General features: G+C 42.8%; 1 protein-coding gene across 4 annotated transcripts in view; it reads left to right on the forward strand.

Annotated features, from left to right (window-relative positions):
• The window catches only part of BAHD1 (bromo adjacent homology domain containing 1), a 219409-nt gene that overhangs the window by 132496 nt on the left and 72800 nt on the right, over positions 1–14113 (forward strand). Inside the window, exon 1 of one of the 4 annotated variants that reach the window (XM_029598541.1) lies at positions 3626–4038. The exons of 2 other annotated variants lie outside the window; for them this stretch is intronic. The gene's annotated coding sequence lies outside the window, so the exon portion shown is untranslated. Of the gene's footprint in view, positions 1–3625; positions 4039–14113 lie in introns of those variants that run through there. One more of the 4 variants, XM_029598543.1, reaches the window with a different exon arrangement.

The raw sequence follows: 14113 nt of genomic DNA on the forward strand, positions 1-14113 counted from the left end.
GATGGACTGACAGTGAAGCATATGTGAGATCCTATTCTACTTTCCTTGTACAAACTGAAGAAAAAAATATAATTTTTTGAAAGATAAACTGAGCAAATGTTGTTAAAGTCCTACAGCAAGTACCCAAACATCCAAAAGGTTATTTTTCCCTAGAGTCACTTTGATTATTACTAACAGAAAAGATGATATCCACACCACAAAAGACTCCATCTTCCAGAACCCACATGTTTACCAAACTCAAACACTTGCCATTTTTTCTACGGAGGAGAGGCCCTGGAAACGTTTTTGCAACCTGAATGTCTAGTATTCCATGTAGTTTGAATTCACATTCTATATCTGGATAATTAACTGCAAGCACATGCCCACTTGGTCAATCTGCTGCTAGAGCTGCTCTTGCCATTAGATTTTGTTGCAGACATGCCTTACTGTTTCTGTTCACATCGTTTTGCAGTCCCTCAAACTGGTCTAACATCATAGCAGCATAACCTGTGTTTGTTATTTTAAGTACTTGCATGGTTAGCTTGCTTTAAGTATCAGGCATTCATTATAGAAAGTGTGCATAACATATAGCTCTTACAATTTTTTTTAAACTTTGGCCAATAAGACATTTTGAAGTATTTTATTCTAATGATTTTAGAGCTGTTGCACAGGCACTAGTGTTAACTAAGGTTGACTAGAGCTATGCTCTAGACTAGGAGTAGCCATCTCCGGTCCTCATGAGCCACAAACAGGCCTACAAATCTATCTCATGCGTATTCAGTATAGATATCCTGAAACCCGGGCCCGTTTGTGGCTCTTGAGGACAGGAGTTGATCACCCCTGCTCTATATGTTGGGTTATCTATGGTTTCGGTACGTGTTTTACAACTATTACAAAACGCAATGGCTAGGTTAAATTATTGGTACAAGTTGGAAACAATATTACGTACACCCAGACTTAGAGAATGGCACTAGTTGCCTGTACAACAAAGAGCTCAACTTAAGTTACTGTCGTTTAGCCATGAAACTTGTTGTAATGAGTTTGTCTCATTATGCTTTTGATTCTGTGAATCTATACATCTTTTGCAATTTTCAGGTCAAAACTTACTTGTTCCATTTCTTTGTAATTATAAATTACAGGCCTATGGGCAGGAGTGATTTATTTTGTTGGACCTATGATTTGGAATGATTTTGCCTAGTACTGTAAAAGAGATGTGATTATCTAAGCTTTAGGAAAAAGATTAAGGCATTTTTATGCTTTTTTTTTTTATAAAAAATTTAAATCTGGGGTGAATTCTGTTGGTCTTCAGGTTATTGTATTTGGTGGTGGTGTTTATATGTCCATTTTATGAGTGATGTTATGTAATCTTCAGTGAACAATTGATTGGAAATTTGCAGAATATAGTATACCAAATACATGCATTTTTTTTTTGCTTCATGACCTTTATTCTCCCCCAGCTGTGGCACTTAAAATGTAATGCAGCCTATCTCATAGGTGAATTTATAGCTGGTTAGACCTTAAAGTGCTTTAAAGCACATGAATTAGTTGCAATAATTACTTTGATTCCTAAAATAGGCATTTTGGTTCTGACAGTGCAGGGCTCAGAATTGCACACCTCTTCCCGACAGTTGTAACTGCAGGTTGAACAAACGTTGACCTTAATGCCAAAGCCCCGAAAACGGCGGCATTATATTTGGCGAAACTTGATTCTTCCTTCTGGTTCAGGAGAGCTTCTTGCCGAGTTAAGAGCTGAGACCCTAGTTAGAGTCGGGCTGACCCCCCCGCCGAGACTGGGGGGGGGAGGTGGGAGGAGCGAGAAGAACGCCTTGTGGACCATTCGGTTTTAGCAGGTCAGATCTTGTCCAAGGATCGGGAAGAGGGGGGGGGGATCCCATGCTACCTCACACTAGCCTTACTTCTTTTCGCTCTTGCTACGTGAAGATCCCGAGTGAAGTCCTAGCAGCGGAAAGCGTTTTCGATGGTTTTCTTTGGCCAGCTGTCTTGTAAAATTGGACGCTTACTAAAATATCACGTCTACAAGCCTCCTCCCCCTTCCCTTTTTCACGGGTTAGTGCCGACTGTACTGAATCTGGGTGCGTGGTATGTTCCCAGTACTGAAACAGCTATAAGCGTGCGGGAGCAGCCACTGATTCCTGCAGAGAATGCGCGTCCCGTTTATAGGCTTCCAAATCAATAAAAGTACCGAAACGGAAAAAGTATTTTCAGATGACCCTTCGTAACTTTTTTTTTTCATTGTAATCAGTTTCGCTGATTAGTGTCCGATCTTTCGCTTTGAAGGCTGCGCGAAGAGCCTAATCTCTACAAACGCCATTCGTTAGAGAATTTGGACAAGCCTGTGCAGGCATCGATAGGAAATGGAGATGAAGTATTCTTAAAACTCAGCAAAATGTTAAGGGAGAAAGGGAAAGGAACTGCGTTGCAGAGACTTGGAAAAACTGTGCTGGGAGTAATTAGCAAGGGACCAGTGTGATGACTTACCTTTAAAAATACATAGTTAAAGCAAATCTTAGAGTTGTAGTAATCATGTTTTGTTTTTGTTTTTTTTTAAATGTGCTTTAATCATCATTTTGTGCGATGTTTTGTACTTAACTCGAATGAATCTATGCGATCAGAGACTCATACTACAGATAAGACAATTCACCCGAAAGTCCCTCTGGGGAATGAGCGTTTTAAAAACCCTTCCGTTTGTTTGTGGCCGCCTGCCCCTTGTTTTTCAGTATCTGCTAAGTACAGGTTAAAATCACTTTTTGTATACACTTTGTTACTACAGTGAAGCTCAGGCTGTGCTTTCCGGAGTTGATACCATGGGCAGCGTATGAGAGAGACTGACCATGTCAGCTAATTGTTTGACATCAGCTCCAGAAAGAACATCCTGAGCTTTGTATTCTGTTCTCGTTGTGCAGTAACAATGTACAAAAACGATTTTAACTCGTTAGCAGAATGCGCTGGGATACACGGAGCAGTCACACCCACACTACCCGAAGGTCTCCTTTTTCTATGGTGGCTTTTATCACTGGAGTCTGACTAGTTAAGGCTGCACCAGAGAAAGAAGTGTTGAACCAGTAAAGTACGAATGGGGTCGGGGGGGAAGGAGAGGATGGGCTACCACGATTTTTATGAATTGTAGTTTTCCACGGGTTAAGCACTGTTAGGGTATGTGACATGAGCTATTTAATGATCCTTCTAGTTTTTCTACCAGTGGTATTGAAATGAAAAATTGCTGAGGTTGACAGATAAGTTCAACAGTTCACTGTGGCACAGAGAGAGAAAATGAGTAAGTATGTGACCGTATTTTGATAAGTGTGACATGTAATCGTGTATATAAGTTTGTCTGGTATCTGATTCTTTGTTAGCATGGATGTGTATCAAGTGTGTTTGTAAAGCAGGGATACACGTCTCTTTTTCTTAAAAAAAAAAAAAAAAAAAATTAAAACAAAAATTATATACACTTTGAGCTATAACTGGGATCGCTGATTGGTGTAGCTGACCGGTAAGCAGCACTCTTAGCCGTGAGAAGACCTCGACCTTGGCTAGGAATGCGGTTTCTCTACCGTGGGATGATGTGACGACCGGAGACTGGGCTATAGGTTTCGGTGACCTGGTTGGGTAAGCAGCGCCGCCTGGAAAGGAAGTCGCAAGTCTAGAAACCGATCCCGTAGGAAGAGCCTTCTGCCTGCCGGGCCACTTCAATTCTTCGGGACGGAGGGGAGAGACCACCTACTCGCCTCCCCCCACCCGGAGCGCCATGGGACCAACCAGTTGGGGGTTCGAGTGCGCCCGCTGAGGGGCGGGGAAAGTTCGAAGGGGATTGGTTAGAAATGACAACGAATGTCGCCACCCTCATTGGTAGAAGGACTCGAGCGGACTGTAGTGAATTGCATATTGATTGGCTGAGGACTGGGAAGCAGGAAGGACGAGGAGTCGCTTTTGGGGAGTTTGTGAAGCGGCGTAGCGGATCCCAGCGGCAGCATCAGCCGCGGCTTTGCGGGGGACTTCCGGATCGGACCGACCGGCTACAGGAGCCGCCGCGGATAGTAGGTACAGAGTCGGCGCGCCTCCAGGAAAGTCCGGGCGCCTGCGCGCTCCGTGGCAGGCTCCAGTCGGACCAGGGCCTCTCTGAGGGTGGCAGGGGAGCAGCGCTGGATCCTGTCAGCTCACCGGGCTCCGCCTCGGCTGAAGCTTTCGGGTGAATTCCCCCCCGCCCAAGAGCGCCTTCTCCGTTGCTTCCCCAGAGATTCTCCTGCTCAACTTTCTCTCGCAAATCCTCTCTCGAAAGCAGCGAGGGGCCGAGGCCACCAGGGAGCAAATGAATGCGTCTGCGACAGACTGACCGCCCTTCTCTGACCCTCATCCCCGGGGCTGACAGATCCTGTCCTCCTGCCGCGATCCCTTCACCCTGAGGAGGGGGAGGACTGATGCTCTCTCTGACCCTTCTGCTCATCCTGGGGTGCGACAGATCTTCGATCCCCAGCCCCGATCCCTTATTCCGGGGCGGCCGGGAGTGACAGCTGCTGTCCTTTCCCTATAGTAGTTCCTCCCACCCTGATTTTTGGGAGTTTCTTCCCTTCTTCCTACTCCGGTAAAGTGATCTGCGGGCGTGTGAGATCCGGGGGAGCTGCCGGTGTTGTCGCGGGCGTAGAGAGGTGAAGGGCCCCGGGGAGTTGCTCTTATGCCCGAGGTGGGGGTGAGGAGTTGGTGGGGGATGAAGGGCCCAGGGGAGCTGTATCTGGGTTCGGAAGGGGGGAGGGGGGGAGAGTAGGGTAGAGCCACGGAGGGATGCTGTTCTGCCTGGGGAGTGGGAGGTGTGGGGCTCGGGAGAGATGCTCCTATGCATTGGGAACGGGCCTGGGCGAGCTGCCTCCAGCCCCGAGGAAGATGGATCCTCTCCTGGGCCAGGGCCCCGGTAAACGGGAGCTGCGGCTGACGGGCCCGCACCGTGACATCCTGATAGTTCCCGACCGTTGTTGGCTGCTGGAATCCGGCTGTGCTTGAATCCAAGCCGGGTTTTCTCTCTGCGGGGCGGATAATTTATGACCGTGTCAGCCGCAGCAGCAGCAGGACCTGGAAAGTGGAAGGGAAACTTGTGGATTTTTTTTTTTTTTTTTGAGCCTCGTGGTCGGAGTGGGGACCCTCCCGGGCGGCGCCGCCGCCGCAGCCGGTCCTTCTGCCGGAGCGGGGAGTTCTTGTCCTTGTGTCGGTGGAGGTTAAGCGTGTGGAGAGAGCCCGAGGTGGTGTCTGAACTGGTTTTCTGCCCGCGATCGGTGAAAAGGGTTGGAAGTGTTTCGCGAGGGGCGCGGCAGGACGCTGCCGGGCGCCTGCAGCACCTGTCCCGGTGCTCGCCCGGGCTGCAGATCCGGGCCCGCTGATCCGGCGATGGGAAGAGGGCGAAGCTAGGGGTGCAGGCGCCTTTCTTTTTCCTGTAAAGTACTTTAGCACTATCCAAAGCAATACTGGTGGTGGTAATTCGCTGACCCTGAGGGCTCCAGAGTACAAAATGGATGCCGTTTAGAGTAGGTGGTTACACGTAAAACTAAATATATCTCCAGGTTTCAGAGGCTGCCTGTTGTTGAATTATCTAGATGAGACCTGTTTTGGTCAGATTTGATGGAAGATTAGGTTTCATTTAAACCCCGACTTTCCGTAGTAGGGAGAGATGGCGGACTGTTATGTTGGGGGGGGGGGGGACGGGGACGGGACACAAGGGGAGTTAAAATTAACAGAAAATTGTTTACATAATTGTTTACATAATAATGTATGTTGGCATTGGCGCGGTTTGCCTAGGAAGCCAGTGCAGGCTGCATCCAAAGTTCTCTTAATGTTTTAGGAAAAGACTGAAGCATTGTAGGTCTTCTTGTAAAAGGCATGCGACTCGGTACGGAATAAAGTCGCTTTGTGAAGTAGAATTAAAGGAGCTCTGTCTGTTAATGATATGGGTTCTTTGGTTTGGGGTATATCGGGGATGAGGGGTTTGGTAAAAGGACTATGTGGAAGGAACAGTTATGTACCATGTTGCTTTGTTTACTTTTAAGCATCAATAAACAGATTTAAACTAAATCCTCAACCTTCAGATGAAATGCTCTTTGCTATTCTTTTTACTGCTCTGTACAGCCGACCCTTGGAGCTTCTTGCCAGGTCCTAAGTGTTGAAGGAGTATAACTTACACTGGCCTCTGTCACATAGCTTTTTTTATGGGTGTTGTGCACAAAACGAAAGAGTGGTTATTCCTGCTTATACTGGATGGTTGGGCACTGCATTTTACATAGATGCACACGGAAAAAAACAGAATACATGACTTTTTTTTGGTCTAATTCACTATAAAAAGAAATCGTGAGGCCTTGTTTAAGGAGTAGAGGAGCATGACCAACCTTGCATTAATATGTGGAGCAGACTGGTAAACTCGTCAGAAGATGTAATCCCTCCTCCCCCCCAATGTATTTTTTGCTTATGACCATGGTTGTAGACTATTCAGTCCTTACCCTCTGTCTCGTGAAATATTTATATGATATATTACTGTTGGCCATTTTAAGTATTTTTTTGCTTTGTTTTGATAATACCCTTTAGAATAGAAGCAGATTTTCAGCTATTTGGGAGGCATCTCAAAAGTGGGAAGTTGTGCAACTCTTCAGAGCAGATAAGGTTTGCAGTTTTCCACCAAGGTGAAGTTTGCAAGCTTTATCTATTTTGAAACATTGCATGTTTTTGCCTAAGGTGCTGCTTGAGACTGACTGGGGATTGAGATTGCACAGGATTGATTTTTAATTTGCTTCTTTCTGGTATTGCCTTTTTTTTTTTTTGTTGGCAAGGTTTTCTTTAGTAAACTTTCACAAGTATGTTAGTGCTGCTCACACATTGAGCTACATGTATTAAGCGTTTTGTCTATAGGTACGACATTGGAAAAAACTGTTAAGTATATCTGGTCTAATACTTGGACTGATGTTTTTTAATATATTTATAAATGATCTGGAAAGGGGTACGATGAGTGAGGTGATCAAATTTACAGATGACACAAAATTATTCAGAGTAGTTAAATCTCAAGCGAATTGTGATGAATTGCAGGAGGATCTTGCGAGACTGGAAGATTGGGCTTCCAAATAGCAGATGAAATTTAATGTGGACAAGTGCAAAGTGATGCGTACAGGGAAAAATAACCCTTGCTAAAGTTACACGATGTTAGGTTCTATCTTAAGAGTTACCACCCAGGAAAGAGATCTAGGCATCATAGTGGTTAATACATTGAAATTGTCAGCTCAGTGTGCTGTGATGATCAAAAAAGAAAACAATGTTAGGAATTATTAAGAAGGGAATGGAAAATTAAAACAGAGAATGCCTCTGTATCGCTCTGTTGTGAGACCGCACCTTGAATACTGTGTGCAGTATCCACATCTCAAAAAGGATAGCTGCACTGAAGAAAGTGCAGAGAAGGGCGACCAAAATGATAAAGGGTATGGAATGGCTGCCCTATGAGGAAAGGCTAAATAATTTAGGGCTGTTCAGTTTTGAAGAAGAGATGACTGGGGGGGGGGATATGATAGAAGTCAACAAAATCATGAAAGGACTTGAACAAGTTAATGTAAATCGATTATTTACTCTCTCAGATAAGGACTAGGGGGCACTCCATGAAGTTAGCAAGTAGCTCATTTAAAACAAATTGAAGAAAATTCTTTTTCACTCAGCGCATAGTTAAGCTCTGGAATTCATTGCCAGAGGATGTGGTTACAGCAGTTCGTGTAATTGGGATTAAAAAAGCTTTGGATAAATTCCTAGAGGATAAATCCATAAACTGCTATGACGGTAATTAATAAACAATAGTAGCTTGAGATCTGTCTAGTGTTTGGGAACTTGCCAGGTATTTGTGACTTGGATTGGCCACTGTTGGAAACAGGATGCTGGGCTTGATGGACCCTTAGTCTGACCCAGTATGGCATATCTTATGTTCTTATGCTCTGTTGTATTTAAAAAAAAAAAAAAAAAATACATACACTACCAATTTAATTTCTATATTGATCTAGATCATTAATGGTATGTATCCAGACAGGCTAATGTAAAATATTACTAGTTTATCTTTGTTGTACCTGTTTTAAATGTTGGAATTTAAACTTGTATGCACATTTAAAAAATGTGTCCTCATGCATCAGTTTGTGTGGTTTGTTTTTTACTCTGAAATAGCTGCTTTCAATTTCTAACTTATTTAGGGAGAAAAGATGGACTTCTGAGTTTTTCCTATGCTAAAAGAACTCAGTATAATAGATAACAAGATATTTTTGTGCATCTTTTTCAGTATTTTTGAAGGCTGATGGCCATTGGCTATGACCAGTTAGGTTCAGGGAAGAGTGCTTTTAGATTTATTAGAAACCGGGGAACATTTGGGGAAAGAAAAGCCAGCCTATTCAGACAGGATTGGCTTTACCGCAACCAGGATGGAACTATGCTATTGGTACTAACACTTTAAAAAGGAAAACAGCTTTTAAACTAGATTATTGGGGAAGACGCAGTCGCTCAGAAGCGTATGGTTTGGATCAAAGTACCTTCAAAGGATGCTGTGAAAATGGAGAAGTCAGAATTTCCCAAACGAGAGGAAGTACAAAAGTTGAAGTAGCTTACTTGTATTTAAATGAATAGCAGACAGATATGAATGCTTCAAACCAACCTGAATCAATTGCTAACAATAAGCCGGCTTTGAGAAGGGATCAAAAAGTCATGGATTTATTTGTATGTATGCAAATACTGGAAGTTTAAACTAAGTTTGGAGAGTTAGATTGTATGGCACTAAATGAAGATCTGGACATAATGGGCATCTTAGACTTGGCAGAAAGAGGATAACCAATGAGACCCTGTAATGCCAGGGTATAAAAAATATCAAAATGATAGGATAGATTGAATTGGGGGTGGGGTGGCACTGTATGTTAAAAAAGACATAGAGTAGTGGTAGGCAACTCTTGGTTCTTGAGTGCTGCAAGCTGGTTGGGTTTCTAAGATAGTCGAGATGTATTTGCATGCACAACTTCCTCTGTATGCAAACTCATTTCATGCTTATTCGTGATGGATATCCTGAAAACCAGGAGGAAAAGAAATAAACTGTTGTAGGTAGGATTGAATTATATATACAGAAAAAATCCTCTTACAATTATATTGTTCAATATCCTTTAAACTCATCCAACCTGGAGTTGGACTGGTCTTACAAACCCCTGGCATAGTCAAATAGGATAAAAATTCAACAAGAAACAAACCGCACTCTGGTATCTTTGTAGATTGAAATTCTATGTGAGACAGGAAAAAGCATAACAGTAGAATTACCATTGTCTGCTTGACCAGGATGATGAAACAAACAGACAGCTAATAGAGATTAGACATGCTAATAATTTTGGCTGCACAGTAATAATGGGGCATTTCAGTGACCCCAATATTAGGTGAATGTGTCATTGGGGCATGCAAGGAAGGTAACATTGAGATGCCATAAATGACTGCTTCATGGGACAGCTAATCCTGGAACTGACCGGGGGGGGGGGGGGGGGGGGGGGGGGGGATGTTATCAGTGGCTTGCAGGACCTGGTACAAAAGATAACTCTGGTGGGGCTATTTGGCAGTATTGATCGTAATACAATCACATTTTAATAATTTCCCTTTGGTGATTATAAAGTAGAAGTACTGCAGTAACATTCAACTTCAGACAGGGAAACTGATAAAATGAGAAAATGGTAACCAGCAAGAAACTAAGAGGGTGCAAAGGTTAAAAATCTGCATGAGGCTTGTAGATTGTTTAAAAATATCATCTTGGAAGCTTGGATAAAATGTATTCCACACTTCAAAAAATGTCGAAGAAAGACCAAATGATTGCCAGCATGGTTAAATGATGCTGCAAAAGAGGCTGTTAAAGTAAAAGGCATCTAAAAAAAAAAAAAAAAAAAGATAGCAAGTTCAAACAAGGAAAATAGGTCAGAGCATAGACACTGGCAAGGTAAATTGAAAAAAAAAACAAAGCAAAAAAAAAACATTAAAGGTCAAAAAAGATTCTGGGAAGAAGCTTTCCCAAGAGGGAAAAACAAGTAATAAAACCTTTTCATGTACATCAAAATCAAGCATCAGGGAATCCGTTGGATCCTAGATGCTCAGAAGACAAAGCCATTGCAGAAAAGCTAAATTAATGCTTTGTCTTTATTTAAGAGGATTTTGGGGAAATACCCTCACTGGAAATGTTCTTTGAAGATAATGAGTCAGAGAAACTGAAGCAAATCACTATTAAACTGGAGGATGTGTGTAAATTGACAGGCTAAATAGCAACAAATCACCAGGACCTGATGGTATGCACCCAAGAGTTCTGAAAGAACTCTTATGAAATTGTTGATCTGCTTCAGTTAATCAGTAAAATCTGCAACCAGAGCCAGTGCAAGGGTATTAGGTGTCCTAGGACAGCCTTCCGCCTGCCCCACCCCCGGTCTTGGCCCCAGCTCCTACCCGCATTCCCTTCACCGAGTGTATGCTTCTCTGGGCCGTGAGCAGGATGGGTACTGCTTGTGGTCTGCCGAATCTCTACTCCTTTGCCGCGAGCGGGATAGGCTTCACTCGCAGCCCCACATGGTTACTCTTCGGTGCCTCCTAGTTTAATAAGCTGCGCCGGCCCTGTTTGCAACTATACCTGAAGATTAGAGATTAGTCTGTGTAATGCCGATTTTGAGAAAAGGATTAAGGGTGATCAAGAAACTACAGACCAGTAAGAAATACTGGGAATATGGATAGGCATGACTTAATGGCAAAAAGCCAACATAGTTTTAGCAAAAGGAAGTCATGCCTTACCAAACTATTAGAATTGTTTGAAAGTGTAAATACACATGTGATAAGGGTGAGCTGATCGTTTATAGTGTACCTGGATTTTCAGAAGGCATTTGATAAAATCTTGCATGAAACTCCTTAGGAAGTTAGAGTCGTGGGATAAGAGGCAATGCCCTAGCCTGTATTGGTAACTGGTTAAAATAAAGGAAATGGGATAGGTCTAAATTGTGGTGGTTCCCAGTGGAGAATAGTGGAGTGCCCTAGGGATCTGTACTTGAGGCCTGTGCTAAACATTCATAAATGCTCTAGAAAAAGGAGCAATGAGCAAGATGATCATATTTTAGATGGCAATATTATTCAAAGTGTTTATAGCCTAAGATGATTGTGAGAAATTGAAAGAGGCCCTTGAAAGACTGGGGATCTGGGCATTTAAATGGCAGGTAAAATTAAATACGGACAAGTGCAATGTGATGCACATAGGGGAAAAATAAAACTATGTATATGGAATGCTGATTCTATATTAGGACTTACCACCCAGGAAAAGGGCCTTGGAATCATTGTGCACAACACATTAAAATCTTCAGCTCAGTGTGTGGCAGCTGCCAAAAAACACAAATAGAATGTTCAGAATTATTTGGATAGGAATGGAAAACAAAACGGGGGCTATACTAATGCCTTCGTTGAGCCACATATTGAGTATTGTGTGCAACTCTGGTCACTGCACCTAGAAAAAAAAACACTAGAAAAAAAGAACAGAGGAACCAAAAAATGATTACGGGACTGGAACGGCTATCTTATGCTGAAAGGTTAAACAGGTTAGGGCTCTTCAGCTTGGAGAAGAGATGACTTAAAGGGGATATGATAGAGATTTATAAAATATGTGATCTGGAACAGGTTAATAAGGAGCGGTTATTTACACTGTCATATAGCACTAGGACTAGAGGACACTCCCTGAAACTAAGAGCAGATTTAAAACAAATTTAAGAGTATTTTTTTCAGTCAGCACATAATTAAGCTATGGAACTTGTTGCCAGAAAATGTGGTTAAGCCTAATATTACTAAGTTTAAAACAGGTTTGGGCAAATTTCTGGAGGGACTGGTCCATAAATAATTATGGACAAATAGACTTTGGTTTCTCCACCTCTTGTTTCTTGTTGAAAGCAACATGAAACAGGCTTCCATATTGGGATTTTCCAGGTACTTCCAGGCAACCTGGACTGGCCACTGTCCGAGAAGGATGCAGGGCTCAATGGATCATTGACTTGATCCAGTGTGGCATGTCTTGTGTTCTTATAATAACAGAAGATATTTGTCTGTAGAGAAGCGGTGAGCGATGTCTAACAATCTAGCTTTGTTTTGCTTCAGATCAGGCAGGGTTGCTGATGAAACAAAGTTATTTACGAAATGTCTGGATTGGGTTAATCAAAATGATAACTTGCACAATGGTTAATCACTAAACCAGTGGCCTGAAAATATTTACTGTGTGTACCCGGGAAACAGATGCTGAAATTATATATGTAAGGATTCAACAATATACTCCTCCTGCATACATTTATATACGGATATGATAAGCTGTGTCTTTGCTTGCATCACCTACACAAGGAGCATCACTTGCCTTCTGTTCTTGTGCATGTTTAGTGTGATGTCATAAGCAAATTGCCCTTTTTCTTTACATTATTATTTATAGAATTTTTTTTATGTGTTCATTTTATCTTCATCTCTGAGATTTGTCTCACCAGCGCAATAGAAACCTATGAAGGAGGAAAAAAAAAACAAGCTGTCGCTGTGTAGAACAAATTGTCAGACTGACACTCTTGCCGCTAGGGTGGATCACAAATACCTGAAAAGCTGCAGAAGGTTACAAAATAATGACCGAAAAATTAAATTACAAAAAATGAAAACACCCAGTCTCCATGTTGAAACCCACTGGAGAGAGTGTATGTAAATTGAAAATCCATCTCTGTTCACGTCTAAGGGGGCAGAAAAGTCCTCGATAGGTTGCCATTGCACTGGTTTTATTGTTATGAGCCGATTGGTTTACCCTAATCATATGGGTTTCGTTTGATTGGTGCTGAGAGAGCTGGTTTCCACGTGCTTATAAGGCGCTAGTTTTAGGCACTCCATACGGGCTCCTGTTATCGTAGTTTCTGCATCTCTCTCTGGTGTTATCCCTCTGCCTTTACTATCCTGTTTGGGTCCCTATTAGCTTATACATTCACTGCACTTTTTTCTTTTTATAAAATGGTTAAGCTGTGGCACTTTTCATCCCTCCCAACACAGCCTATGGGGTGAAACACAGAATCATGCTGGGGGATGCACAAACGTTTTACCTTTAAAACGTTTGACCAAAGGAACCTTCTGATAAAAGGTTGACTTTACTTGAGTGGACCACCAAGCTATCACCATGCTTCCTTATATTCAATTTTGACTTTTCCAAGTGTGGTCAATACTTCTACAATATTTCTTGCCTTGGGTATAAGTAACCAAACAAGGCAAAGGCCTGCACAGAACTAGTATTTCATGCATCATTTCTGCCAAAGATAGCCACACTCTAGTACCAGTATTGGTTAGCCTTATAAAATGTCGTCGCTCAGGCCTTGATCGCAGAAGAGGAAATGAACATTCAGAGCAGTGAAAACTTGGGCAGGCAGTGAAGACGATGGATAGCTGAGTAGTTACTAATGGGCCGATACAGTAAAAAACACTAGCGCGTCCCTAGCGCCTCTTTTTCGGACAGGAGCGGCGGCTGTCAGCGGGTTTGACAGCTGACGCTCAATTTTGCGTCAGTTCTCGAGCCCGCTGACAGCCATGGGTTTGGAAACCGGACGCCGGCAAAATTGAGCGTCCGGTTTTCAACCCGCTAGCCACAGGCCTATTTCAAAATTTTTTTTTTTTTTTTTTTTTTTACTTTTTTACTTTTTTAAACTTTTGGGACCTCAGACTTAATATCGCCATGATATTAAGTCGGAGGGTGCACAGAAAAGCAGTTTTTACTGCTTTTCTGGGCACTTTCCCGGTGCCCGGAGAAATTAGCGCCTACCTTTTGGGTAGGCGCTAATTTCTGAAAATAAAATGTGCGGCGTCCGCAACATGCATTTGCATGTTGCGGGCGCTATTAGGTTTGGGGGGGGGGGGGGGGGGGTTGGACACGCGTTTTGACGCGCTATTACCCCTTACTGAATAAGGGGTAAAGCTAGCACGTTGAAAACGCGTGTCCAAATTGTATCTGCCTGTAAGCCAGGTAAAGATATTTTTTAAATCATCACTTAATCATCACTTAGTCTTCGCCTTTTCTCAGAATCTCATGATTATCAATTCAAACTTGACTATATTTTGTCCAGTTGTG

This window comes from Rhinatrema bivittatum, chromosome 4 (genome assembly GCF_901001135.1).
Source record: "Rhinatrema bivittatum chromosome 4, aRhiBiv1.1, whole genome shotgun sequence".
In the NCBI taxonomy this organism is placed as follows: domain Eukaryota; kingdom Metazoa; phylum Chordata; class Amphibia; order Gymnophiona; family Rhinatrematidae; genus Rhinatrema; species Rhinatrema bivittatum.